Genomic DNA, 14,721 nt, shown 5'->3' with positions numbered 1-14,721 from the left:
CGTTTGGATAGATACCTAGTAGTACAATTGCTGGATTATAGGGTAGTTCTATTTTTTGTTTTTTGAGGAACCTCCATACTGCTTTCCAGTGTGGCTGCACCAGTTTGCATTCCCACCAGCAGTGCCAAAGAGATCCTCTTTCTCCACATCCTCGCCAACATCTGTTGTTGCTTGAGTTGTTAATGTTAGCCATTCTGACTGGTGTGAGGTGGTATCTCATTGTGGTTTTGACCTGTATTTCCCTGATGATGAGTGAAGTTGAGCATTTTTTCATGTGTCGGTTGGCCATCTGGGTGTTTTCTTTGGAGAAGTGTCTATTCATGTCTTTTTCCCATCTCTTCACTGGATTATTTGTTTTTTGGGTGCTGAGTTTGGTAAGTTCTTTATAGATCTTGGATACTAACCCTTTATCTGATATGTCGTTTGCAAAGATCTTCTCCCATTCTGTCAGTTGCCTTTTAGTTTTGCTGATTGTTTCCTTCGCTGTGCAGAAGCATTTTATTTTGATGAGGTCCCAGTAGTTCATTTTGCTTTTGTTTCCCTTGCCTCCAGAGACATGTTAAGTAAGAAGTTGCTGTGGGCAAGATCAAAGAGGTTTTTGCCTGCTTTCTCCTCAAGGATTTGGATGGCTTCTTGTCTCACATTGAGGTCTTTCATCCATTTTGAGTTTAGTTTTGTGTCTGGTGTAAGAAAGTGGTCCAGGTTCATTCTTCTGCATGTCGCTGTCCAGTTTTCCCAGCACCACTTGCTGGAGAGACTGTCTTTATTGCATTGGATATTCTTTCCTGCTTTGTCAAAGATTAGTTGGCCATACGTCTGTGGGTCCGTTTCTGGGTTCTGGGTTCTCTATTCTGTTCCATTGATCTAAGTGTCTGTTTTTTGTGCCAGCACCATATTGCCTTGATGACTACAGCTTTGTAATACAACTTGAAGTCTGGGATTGTGATGCCTCCAGCTTTGGTTTTGTTTTTCAAGATTGCTTTGGCTTTTCGGGGTCTTTTCTGGTTCCATAGAAATTTTAGGATTGCTTGTTCTAGCTCTGTGAAGAATGCTGGTGTTATTTTGATAGGGGTTGCATTGAATATGTAGATTGCTTGGGGTAGTATTGACATTTTAACAATATTTGTTCTTCTTATCCAGGAACGTGGAATCTTTTCCATTTTTTTTTTTTGGTGTCTTCTTCAATTTCTTTCATAAGATTTCAATAGTTTTCAGTGTACAGATTTTTCACCTCTTTGGTTAGATTTATTCTTAAGTGTTTTATGGTTTTTGGTGCAATTGTAAACGGGATCGATTCCTTGATTTCTCTTTGTGTTGTTTCATTATTGGTAAAAAGGAATGCAACCAATTTCTGTGCATTGATTTTATATCCTGCGACTTTGCTGAATTCATGGGTCAGTTCTAGCAGTTTTTGGTGGAATCTTTTGGGTTTTCCATATGGAGTATCATGTCATCTGTGAGGAGTGAAAGTTTAACTTCCTCCTGGCCAATTTGGATGCCTTTTATTTCTTTGTGTTGTCTGATTGCTGAAGTTAAGACTTCCAATAGTATGTTGAGTAACAGTGGCAAGAGTTGACATCACTGTCGTGTTCCTGACTTTAGGGGGAAATCTCTGTTTTTTCCCATTGAAGATGATATTAGTGGTGGGTCCTTCATATATGGCTTTTATGATCTTAAGGTATGATCCTTCTATCTCTACTTTCTTAAGGGTTTTTATCAAGAAAGGATGCTGTATTTTGTCAAATGTTTTCTTTGCATCTGTTGAGAGGATCATGTGATTCTTGTCCTTTCTTTTATTGACGTGATGTATCACATTGATTGTTTTGTGGATATTGAACCAGCCTTGAATGTCAGGTATAAATCACACTTGGTCATGGTGATTAATTCTTTTAATGTATTGTTGGATCCAGTTGGCTAATATCTTGTTGAAGGTTTTTGCATCCTTGTTCATTAGGGAAATTGGTCTGTAGTTCTCCTTTTTAGTGGGGTCTTTGGTTTTGGAACCAAGGTAATGCTAGCTTCATAGAGTTTGGAATTTTTCTTTCCATTTCTATTTTTTGGAACAGCTTCAAGAGAATAGGTGTTAACTCTTCTTGAAATGTTTAAAAAGGCCCTGGAAAGCCCCTGGAAAGCCATCTGGCCCTGGACTCTTGTTTTCTGGGAGAGTTTTGATTACTAATTCAATTTCTTTACTAGATATGGGTCTGTTTAAATTTTCTATTTCTTCCTATTTCAGTTTTGGTAGCATATATGTTTCTAGGAATTTGTACATTTCTTACAGATTGCCCATTTTATTAACGTATAATTGCTCATAATATTCTCTTATTATTGTTTGTACTTCTATTGTGTTGGTTGTGATCTCTCCTCTTTCCTTCTTGATTTTATTTATTTGGGTCTTTTCCTTTTTCTTTTTGATCAAACTGGCTATCAATTTTTTCTTTTTGATCAAACTGGTTTATCAATTATTTTAATTCTTCAAGGAAACAGTTTCTGGTTTCATTGATCTGGTCTACTGTTTTTTGGTTTAGATAGCATTGATTTCTGCTTCAATCTTTATTATTTCCTGTCTTCTGCTGGTTTTGGGTTTTATTTGCTGTTCTTTTTCTAGCTCTTTAAGGTATAAGGTTAGGTTGTGTATCTGAGAACTTACTTCCTTCTTTAGGAAGTTCTGGATTGCTATATACTTCCCTCTTACGACCATCTTTGCTGCATCCCAGAGGTTTGGGCTGTGGTGCTATAATTTTCATTGGATTCCTTGTACCTTCTTATTTCCTCTTTAGCTTTTGGTTATTCCATTCATTCTTCAGTTGGATGCTCTTTAGTCTCCAAGTATTTGTTATTTTTCCACAATTTTTCTTGTGGTTGATTTCGAGTTTCATAGCATTGCAGTCTGAAAATATGTACAGTATGATCTCGATCTTTTTGTACTTATTGAGGGCTAATTTGTGTCCCAGTATGTGATGTATTCTGGAATTTTCCATGTGCACTGGGGAAGAATGTGTATTCCACTGCTTTAGGATGAAATGCTTTAAATGTATCTGTTAAGTTTGTCCGATCCACTGTGTCATTCAAGGCCATTTTTTTTCTTGTTGATTTTCTGTTTAGGTGATCTATCCATTGCTGTGAGTGTGGTATTGAAGTCCCCTACTAATATGGTATTATTATCAGTGAGTTTCTTTATGTTTGTGATTAATTTATATATTTGGGTGCTCTCACTTTTGTAGCATAAATGTTTACAATTGTTAGATCCTCTTGGTCAATAGATCCCTTAACTATGATATAATGACCTTCTTGAACTCTTGTTACAGTCTGTTTTTTAAAGTCTAGATTGATAATTATGTCTACTCCAGCTTTCTTTTGGCGACCATTAGCATTATAGATGGTTCTCCATCCCCTTATTTTCAATCTGAAGGTGTCTTTAGATCTAAAATGGGTCTCTTATAAACTGCATATAGATGGATCTTGTTTTCTCATCCATTCTGTTACCCTGTGTCTTTTGGTTGGAACATTGAGTCCATTGACATTTAAAGTGAGTACTGAAAGATATGAATTTATTGTCATTATGTTTCTTGTAGAGTTGGAGTTTCTGGTGGTGTTTCTGGCCCTTTCTAATCTTTGTTGCTTTTGGTATTTATTTATTTATTTATTTATTTATTTATTTATATTTTCATCTTTTCTCCCTTCAGAGATTTCCCTTTAAAATTTCTTGCAGGGCTGGTTTAGTGGTCACAAACTCCTTTAATTTTTGTTTGTCTGGGAAACTTTTTATCTCTCCATCTATTTTGAATGACAGCCTTGCTGGATAAAGAATTCTTGGCTGCATATTTTTCAGATTCAGCACACTGAATATATCCTGCCACTCCTTTCTGGCCTACCAAGTTTCTGTGGATAGGTGTGCTGCAAACCTGATCTGTCTTCCCTTGTAGGTTAGGGACTTTTTTTCCCTTGCTGCTTTCATGATTCTCTCCTTGCCTGAGTTTTTTTTTTTTTTTTTTAATTTTTTTTTTCAACGTTTATTTATTTTGGGGACAGAGACAGAGCATGAACAGGGCAGGGGCAGAGAGAGAGAGGGAGACACAGAATCGGAAACAGGCTCCAGGCTCTGAGCCATCAGCCCAGAGCCCGACGCGGGGCTCGAACTCACGGACCGCGAGATCGTGACCTGGCTGAAGTCGGACGCTTAACCGACTGTGCCACCCAGGCGCCCCTCTCCTTGCCTGAGTTTTTGGTGAATTTGACTATGATATGCCTTGTTGATGGTCAGTTTTTGTTGAATCTAATGGGGGTCGTCTGTGGTTCCTGGATTTCGATGTCTGTGTCTTTCCCCAGGATAGGAACGTTTTCTGCTACGATTTGCTCACATAACCCTTCTACCCCTATTTTTCTCTCTTCCTCTTCTGGGACCCTTATGATTCTGATATTGTTCCTTTTTAATGAGTCACTGATTTCTTTAATTCTTAAATCGTGCTCTTTTGCCTTAATCTCCCTTTTTCTGCTTCATTATTCTCTATAATTTTGTCCTCTATACCGCTGTTCTGCCTCCTGCATCCTTGCCGCTGTGGCATCCATCCGTGATTTCAGCTCAGTTATAGAATTTTTTATTTCATCCTGACTAGTTTTTACTTCTTTTAATTCCACAGAAATGGATTGTAGTCTATTTTTGACTCCAGCTAGTATTCTTATTATGATTCTAAATTCTGGTTCAGACATCTTGCTTGTATCTGTGTTGGTTAAATCCCTGGCTGTTGTTTCTACGTGCTCTTTCATTTGGGGTGAATTCCTTCATTTCATCATTTTGAAGGGAGAAAAGTAATTAATGAGGTAGAAAATTAAAATTAAAAAATATTAAAATTAAAAAATATTAAAAGTAAAAAAATAAGAACACACCCACACAAAAAATCGAATAAATGGGGCGCCTGGGTGGTTCAGTTGGTTGAGCGTCTGGCTTTGGCTCAGTCGGTCGAGCATCTGAATCATGAGCATCATGATTTCATGGTCTGTGAGTTCAAGCCCCACGTCAGGCTCGGTGCTGACAGCTCAGAGGCTGGATCCTGCTTCAGATTCTGTGTCTCCTTCTCTCTCTGCCCCAACCCTGCTCATGCTCTGTCTCTCTGTCAAAAATATATAAACATTAAAAAAAATTTTTTTAATTGAATAAATGATGCTAGATTCTAGGTGTGTTTTGGTCTGAGTGTTGAAAATGGTTTGATAGATTAGAGAAAAAACGGGGGGAAAGAAAAAAGGAAATCATTTGAGAATTTGAAAAAAATTAATACGTTGAAGTAGACTAAAATGAAATGATGGAAGTAAAATAGCATATGAAAAAATTTACACAAAAGCAAAGAATAATAGAAAAATAATTAAAGAAAAATATTTTTCATAAAAATTAAAAATAAAGATGAATTTTTCTCTCTCTGTATTCAAGAAAAAGAAAAGAAACGAAAAAGAGAAAAAAAGAAACAAAAAAGGGAATCATTTGAAAATTGGAAAAAGCGAATACCCTGTAGTAGACTAAAATAAAATGATAGAAGTAAAATAGAATTTGAAAAACTTTACACAAAAGTAAAAAATATAGTGAAAAATTAAAGAAAAATGTTTTTAATTAAAATTGAATATTAAACTGAATTTTCTCTTTGTGTATTCAAGAAAAAGAAAAGAAGTGAAAAAGAGAAAAAAAAAGCAAATTGAATAGATGGACCTGCTAACAGATTGAAATATGACTGAAATTACTTCGTTTCCCCTAGGAGTCAGACTATGAAACACTTTATAGTCCATAAACTAAGCAGGTGGTGAGACTTGTATTATTGAAAAGCGAGGTTGACCCAGTTGGGTGGGGCTTAGTGGAACGGCTCCGTTCTGCACTAGATGGTGATGCTTAGCTTACTGGGGTGTATTTTTGTGGCGCACGTAGGCTTGTATGTGCATGCGCAGGAGGGGTGAAAATGGCATCACCAGCTACCCAGTCTCTAGTATCAGAACTCTGTGCTCTCCCTCACCAGCAACGAGCAACCCTCCTTTGTCTCCGGCTTCCATCCACTCCCTGCTTTCACACTGTCCGTGACCAAGCCATCAGGCTGCCAGGCAGCACCTCCCTTCTGAGTTTTATATCAGATGCAGCTGTGTATCCCAACCTGAGGGGCTGCGGCTTTGACCCATTTGCCCCTCTGCTGGAGGGTCTCACCAAGCAATGGCTAGGTCCCAGCCCACGCCCAGGAACATTCACAAGACCGTGCTGCTGCTGATCCCCAGAGACTGCCGCTGGGTGCCAGCCCACCCCAGAAAAAGTTCACGGGATAGTGTGGCAGCAGCATTTCAGGGATTATGGAAAATCACAACACATATCTGGCACCAGGCTTCCCCCTTAACATCCTTGTTCAGTACCAGCAAATGTGGTTGTTCTCCAGGGTCCGCTGGGACCTTTGCCTGTGGGGAGGCTGAATAGCCTCTACCAAAGGTCCTCCCAGCAAGGGTACCACCTCTCCCCATGTCCCCCGAGGACCCCTTGGACCTCACTCTCTGCTCCTGGGGATTCGTGCTTCCCACCAGAGCACTGCCAGGTATCAAACTGTGGAGCTTTAGACTCTGTGCTCCCCCTGTTTATAGAGTCCTAAGTGAATTTCAACCCTCTCCTTTCTCCTTTCTCCCTTGTTTTGTTCAGTCCCTTGTGTACTCTTCCTTTTCTCTCTAGTTGCTTTAGGTGGGGTGCTTTCCAGTACTCTCCCCCTGTCTCTGTCCTCTCTCCAAAAGCAAAAATAGCTCCCTGCCCTCCGTGGCTTCTTTCTCCCCCAGTTCACCTCTATGCACCAGGTACCTGCCAAGTTTTGTGGTTCAAGATGTGCAGATTTTTGTGTTAATCCTCAAATCAGTTTTCTAGGTGTGCAAGATGGTTCATTGTTGATCTGGCTGCATTTCAGGGACAAGAGATGCAAAAAAAAAAAACTTCCAGGCTGTTCCATCATCTTGGCCCCTCTCCTCCACCTTTCATTTTATGGCTCATAAGGTTTGTATCTAAGTTAGAATGTTGCTCTCACAAATGTTTTCATGTATTCATAAATCTGATCTATATTGAATCTGAATATTTATCTGATGTTGTAAGACACCTGTCTATTTCTTTTCTAGGAGAAAACAAATTGGCCCAAGATTGTTTACAGAATTCCCATCATTTTCCTACTGGTTAAAATAGACACTATATTCTTCTAAACAATTGTATGTACATCAATTGTCTTATGTTAAATGACATCTTTTCTGTTGGTATATTGTTCTTTTTTATAATCATGCCTTAATTTTTAACATAAATTAATAAACTGTCATGATGAGTTGTGTTGGAACTCTGCTAATTATTGCTTTACCTTGAAATGTCACATAAAAACTGGCATCACCCCTGAGAGCTCCCACTTAGAGATATTGTATACTCCACCTTGTATTTGTGTTTTCTAACCAGTTATTTGGTACAAATACAAGGTGCTTATATTAGCCTCGTTCATTGCCTGTGAATAGGCATAGATGGTGTCTGTCACTATTGGGAGGAGAATATTTTTGAGTCACATTTTCTAACTGCTCTCCTTTGCTTACGGATTTTTGCCTGCTCATGCATCATCTGGGTTTCTTGTAGTAAAGCTGGCTGAGTGAAAGCAGTGCAGTTAGTCTGGGCCCATAGGGGTGTAGATGCTGCCATCCATAATTCTATAGACCCACTTGTGTATCTCTGTATGTTTGTGCCCAGCTGGGGGCACATGCCTGGTGTCAATGCCTTTATTCAATTTCAATTTTCTCATTGCTGTGTTCGTCTTTTCCAAGAAACACATGTAATTTCTTTCCTAAGCTGCAGCTCCTCTCAAATACCACTGTGGGGCAACATTGGTCTGAAGTGAATTAAGTTGTCCTTGTGCAAGACCTTGTTCATAGCACACGTGTTGTACCAGTGATTCCTGATGCTGGGACATTCTATGGCTTATAAACCAATCCTCTGAACCACTTTCTCCTGGAGTGATCCATTTCTCTTATTAACATAAAAGCTCTTTTGCACATTATGATTGAACCATCATATGTTCTAAGAAGAAAGATGAACATTCCAACCCCAATTCATCAGTGGGAAAACTGAGATTTTCGATAGGTAATCTGCAAACAATCCATTAGACCTCAGTGAATTACTTTAATTATTTAACAATATACTTAGATGTTTCTGTTTACATGAGTAACATCTTTCTACTGCCTTTCACGTAGATCCATCCCATTTAACTTCCCCAAGTGATCATCCCTGAGATGAGGCAAAGGATGTATTTCAAACAAGATATGCATTACCTGTGCAGTGGTTTTTGTACCTTCACTATATAGAAATTTCCTGGTTTGTGAAATATAGGTTTTATGGCCCCACTCCCTAGAAACTCTGATTTTGCAGGCCTTTAGGAAGGCCCAGAATTGTGTGATTTCTGAGTAATCTATAGTCACACTTTAGGTGATGCTCATCAATGACTTCCATGTATGGTGTAGTAATTTGGTGTGTGTGTGTGTGTGTGTGTGTGTGTGTGTGTCACTATGTCTCTACTTTTCTATGAAATCACTCTCACAATTAATTTTTAAAAATTTAACCAATTATCTGCCAACAGCGTCTCAAATTGACTATACTATAATTTTCTGAGTGTTAATGCCAGCATCCACTGAGTTTTGTTTGAAGTCCATGTGCTGGGACATGTTCAGGATCTGGCTCTTTCATGTTCTTAAGTGTTAGGGGTTGTTCTGAATAATAGAAATTCACAATAGCTGCACTATTTCATGGAGGAAAACTTTATTAATTACCAGAGAAAGGGAATATAAGGGATTAAACAATTATAATCAACATAAAGAAGGAGAGAGTATGGAGAAGAACAGGGAAGGCTTAATACATCAAATTGGGTAGTCACAACTTCCAACCTTCACTACGAGAAGCCCCGTAGTGAACAGCCAGGTTGGAGACCCTTTGAGGGCCCTGAGCCAAGCATCCTTTCCTTAGGTGAGGCTTCCAACTACCTATTTCCAACAGGGAAATATATATATTAACCGTGTGTGATTTATGGTGGGTCATTAAGTTTGCTTAAGGGGAGTCCCAAGCAAGATGTTTTTCTCTCTCTCTTTATGGTATCCTACAACAGGGTGCCTGGGCATGTGCATATTTCTCTTCCCCTCCTGATCCATTCCAGGGAGCCAGCCTGGTCTGGGTCAAGGAGATGAGGCAAGTTAATCCCTCTTGGTGTCAGGAACAGAAGGGACATTTATGATCTTGAGGCAAGACATGAAGTTCAAGCCAACTAAGCCCTCCATATATGTGTGGCTCTGGGCAGAAATTCATGACAAGTCATACAAACATTTTCCTTGCAGAACAGAGGTTAGGAAAAGACTCAGAGAATGATTTTTTTTTTTTTGCTTTCCCCTGGAAGTGGGAACATAGCTTGTTTGACTTATTCAGAGGCAAAATACAGAAGATGAGTAAATGTTGCTTTAGAGAAAAACAGCACAAGATGGAGCCTTTCTAAAATGAAGTCGCTTCTTTCCCTACTACATCTCCCTGCTATGGGATTTTTATCCTCCTCATTCTTATAGGGGGTGTCGGAGAGTGAAGGCCTCATCTTTTGTAACTTCTATAAGCTGAAAAGGATTGAGGACCCTGTTTATTAGGAGGCATAAAAATCCCAACCTATCTGATTAAATGAAAGGCTCCTAATTGTACATTGTCAAGAGTAGATGAAGCCTCATTAAATGGATAGGATATTTAAATTTGGAAACCATGCAGCAAATCTGCAACCACAAAAAAAAAAAATATTCCTATTGTAATGATTATTACTTGTAAAAAATAACAGTGTGGAGTAGGAGCAGAACCAAAGAAACAATATTTCCAGAAAGCTAATGGTCATGGATTAAGAAACAATATTTAAAATCAGTATATATGTTGAATGTTAACTCTTTACCTAATAGTAGTGCTTAAGTTAAAGCAGTTAGTTCAGTCACTTGTGCCAAAATATGGGGAGGCACTTTTACCCGGAGCACATCCTGCAGACTGACAACAGCATATCAAGCCTTTCTTATTCTTTCATGCATACAACTACTTCTATCTGTAAACCATTCAGCCTCTGGATTAGGCAGATGTTCATCTTTAAATCAGGCCTCCTTGAATATACTGTTTTATAGTGTCTTTACAAGAGTGAATTGGAAGAGCTTTATTGTCTTTATCACGCAGTAGAGTAACTGTGTTTAAGCCTCAACACACCCTGAGGGTTACATTAGGGGTGTCAAGGAGGAGGGCTTGTTAACTTTCGATTTTTTTTTTGAAAGAGAGAGAGTGTGAGTGGAGGAGGGCCAGAGAGAGGGAGAGAGAATTCCAGGCAGTCTACATGCTGTAAGTGCCCTATGTGGGGCTCAAACTCACAAACTATGAGATTGTGACCTGAGCCGAGATCAAGAGTTGGATGCTCAACCAACTGAGCTACCCAGGCACACTGAGGGTCTGTTACTTTAATAATCTCCCATCTGTTAGCCATTGATGTCCCTTAGCTTCTAAAACTCCTTGAACCCCATTTGAACCACATCAATGTGGAGTCATAACATCCAGATGCTGCCCCAGACCTTTGAAATGGGAGAAGATATTTGAAAATGACATGTCTGTTAAGGGTTAGTGTCCAAACTATGTAAAGAATTTATAAAAACAAAACACCCAAAAAACAAATAATCCAGTTAAAAAATGGGCAATAGACATGAATAGATTTTTTTTCTAAACTCTACAGATGACTAAGGGACACATGATAAGATGCTCAACATCACTCATTATCATGGAAATAGAAATCAAAACTACACCAGTCAGAATGACTAAAATTAGCATCACAGGAAGCAACACCTATTGGCAAGGATGTGGAGAAAAGAGAGCACTCTTACACTGTTGGTTGGAATAAAAAGTGGTATAGCCACTGTGGACAACAGTATGGAGGTTCATGAGAAAGTTAAAAATAGAACTACCATATGATCCAGCTATTGCAATACGAGGTATTTACTCAAAGAAGACAAAAATATTGATTTGAAGGATACATACATCCCCCTATTTATAGCAACATGACCAACAATAGCCAATCTATGGAAAGATCCCTAATGTCCATTGACTGATGATGGGTAAAGAAGATGTGGTATATACATAAAATGGAATATTATGCAGCTATAAAAAAAAGAATGAAATCTTTCCATTTGCAAGGATGTAAATGGAGCTCGAGAGCATAATGCTAATTAATTTCAGGCATACAACATAGTCATTCAACATTTCCGTGTATCACCCAGGGCTGAATGAGTTTAGACTTTAGGATGGTATGAAACTGAAAAAAGCATATCTGTTCTTGTGTAAGTGTTAATAGAAGGGTGGCAGCTTTTAAGATCAATAACATAAGTATATATAGAGGGAATTTAAACAGACCATAGAATATTTACCCTTTATGGTCATTCTATTCAGATGACAAACTGACTGGATAGAATGCGGATCCCTGAAAGAGAGGACACCAAATAGTATCTGAAGAGCCAACCCCACGACCTATCTCTCTATGATATAGTGGTATGAAAAACTTGCAAGTAGTGGCCCATATGAGGGGAATAATGACAAGATACATTGGTTGGTAGTTGAATGTGTATTATATTTGTGTCAAGCATATGATAATTGAATGTGGGAAAGTGTCTAATCCTTCAATGTAAATCTATTCACTACTTACAGATATGGATGTCTTCCCTCCCCTTATCATTGTTCACACCACAACTATTATAAGTCCATTTCATAAGAAACAACACAAATACCTCAAAGACTCCAAAACTAGTGCCAGTGAAGTAGAAGCAACTCTGGACTTTGTATTAGCGATTTACAGCCTTAAGAGTATCATGAGTGGACAGCAAGCAAAACCATCTTTGTTTTCTGAAGTTATTCAGAAAAAAGAGACTTTAAACCATACTCAACAACATTGAGTAACACTGATCTGGTTGAAGCACTTAGCATCCATTTTTTTGTGTGGTAAAATCATCAAGGCTTTTTACCAGTCTGTTAGATGATATACTGGTCAGCATCAGCCTAATCCCTCCCTCTTAATGAGTTAATGAGTTCTGGCAAGTCTGCTAATTGGTGAATCATTAAATCTCTTCATGGAAAACTTAGTCTTGAACTGTGCTTTCTCCATGAGCAACAACACAATTATTCTTCCCACTGACATTGATATCAGAAGTTAACTCTTCATTTTAATGAACTCCTACTGATGAGTAGTTTCAATCTTGATTGGGGGTGAAAGTTTTTTCTATTCTCTTTTTAGGTTCTTTGGCTGATATAATAATTCAATTATATTTTTGTTACCTGCATCTTTTACCCATATCTCTGGATTTTGCATTACTTCATATTTTTGTTCCATAAGGATGCTTTAGAAAACACATGGATAAACACAATATAAGGCAAACTCAATTAAAGCATTACATGAACATTTCCTAGTTGAGGTATAACCAGGAAAAGTGATCAAAAATATCATTACAGATGCAAGAATAAGTTCATTGATTGTACTGTCACAAACTCCAAAGATCTATGTGCCAAGAAGCAAAGAGATGCATTCTTAGATTCCAGGAGAACAGAGAACATGGGTTTCAATATTCATGTGTTAGCCCATTATTTATGTTACAACAGATAGTGAGTATACTACCTCAGGTAGTTCACAGTATTTGTCCTTCAGAAACATAATATCAGGCAAAGGTAAACATTGTATGATTATATATGAAAATGAATCAATCACAGACTTCCAGGACTATAGGGGGTAGTTTTAGAGAGACAACTGAGTTCTAATGTGGTAAGGAAAGTTTTTCACTAATGACACATGACGTACCAGTCTATATAAATATGTAAATGGGAATAACATTAGCTTGGTGCTGCTTTAGGACCTATTTCAGCGTAACAAGATACAGAAAGCTGCCAAAAAGTTATATGTGAAGTTTATAAGCTTTTCTTTCATGTCAACTTTCTGGGCAAAGCAATTAAGAAAAAAAGAAAGCAAATGAGATGGGTTTATTCCGTATGATTTAGCGCACCCTCCACTAATAAAAAAATGGGAGGAGGGAGCCAGGATGGAGGAACAGCATGGGAGTTTTTTGTGTGTCTCGTGTCCCTGAAATACAGCCAGACCAACACTAAACCATCCTGCACACCTAGAAAACTGCTTTGAGGATTAACATAACAACCTGCACAACCTCAACCACAGAATTCAGCAAGTACGTGGCACGGAGAGGTGAACTTGGGGAGCAAGAAGCTGTGGCGGGCAGGGAGGTGCTTTTGCGGGTGGAGAAAGGGAGAAAGGAGAAAGAGGGTTTAAATTCCATTAAGACTGTAAACAAGGGGAGTGCAGAGACTGCAACTCTGCAGCTCAATACCTGGCAGTGCTCTGGTGGGAAGGGCGATTCCCAGGAGCAGAGTGGGGTCCAGGAGGTTCTTGGGCCACACAGGGAAAAGCGGTTCCACTGCTGGAAGGACATTTGGTAGAGACTATTGAGGCCCCCCTGGTCCCAGCAGACCCCAGAGAATGCCTACATTCACTGGTGCTGGAACAAGGTCATTAAGGGTGAAGCCTGGTGCCAGATGTGTGTTGTGATTTTCTGTAATCCCTGAAACGCTGCTGCTACACTGTCTCGTGAACTTTTTCTGGGGTGAGCTGGCACCTGGCTGCAGTCTCAGGGCACCCGCAGCAGCAGGGTCCAGCAAGTGTTCCTGGGTGCAGCCAACATTTGGCCATTGCTCAGTGAGACCCTCCGCAAAGGGGAGAAATGGGTCAAAGCCACAGTCCTTCAGAAGTAACTGCTAGAACTGACCCATGAATTCAGCAAAGTCGCAGGATATAAAATCAATGCACAGAAATTGGTTGCATTCCTTTATACCAATAATGAAACAACACAAAGAGAAATCAAGGAATCGATCCCGTTTACAATTGCACCAAAAACCATAAAACACTTAGGAATAAATCTAACCAAAGAGGTGAAAAATCTGTACACTGAAAACTATTGAAATCTTATGAAAGAAATTGAAGAAGACACCAAAAAAAAAAATGGAAAAGATTCCACGTTCCTGGATAAGAAGAACAAATATTGTTAAAATGTCAATACTACCCCAAGCAATCTACATATTCAATGCAACCCCTATCAAAATAACACCAGCATTCTTCACAGAGCTAGAACAAGCAATCCTAAAATTTCTATGGAACCAGAAAAGACCCCGAAAAGCCAAAGCAATCTTGAAAAACAAAACCAAAGCTGGAGGCATCACAATCCCAGACTTCAAGTTGTATTACAAAGCTGTAGTCATCAAGGCAGTATGGTGCTGGCACAAAAAACAGACACTTAGATCAATGGAACAGAATAGAGAACCCAGAACCCAGAACGGACCCACAGACGTATGGCCAACTAATCTTTGACAAAGCAGGAAAGAATATCCAATGGAATAAAACAGTCTCTCCAGCAAGTGGTGCTGGGAAAACTGGACAGCGACATGCAGAAGAATGAACCTGGACCACTTTCTTACACCAGACACAAAACTAAACTCAAAATGGATGAAAGACCTCAATGTGAGACAAGATGCCATCCAGATCCTCGAGGAGAAAGCAGGCAAAAACCTCTTTGATCTTGCCCACAGCAAGTCAGCCTTTCATTTTACGGCTTCTAGGATTTGTGTCCAACTAGGAGTGTTGCTATCACAAGTAT

Source organism: Herpailurus yagouaroundi, unplaced genomic scaffold (genome assembly GCF_014898765.1).
Source record: "Herpailurus yagouaroundi ecotype Mexico unplaced genomic scaffold, PumYag 139, whole genome shotgun sequence".
Lineage (NCBI taxonomy): Eukaryota > Metazoa > Chordata > Mammalia > Carnivora > Felidae > Herpailurus > Herpailurus yagouaroundi.
The sequence above is the reverse complement of the archived record's forward strand: the minus strand, read 5'-3'. Positions refer to the sequence as shown.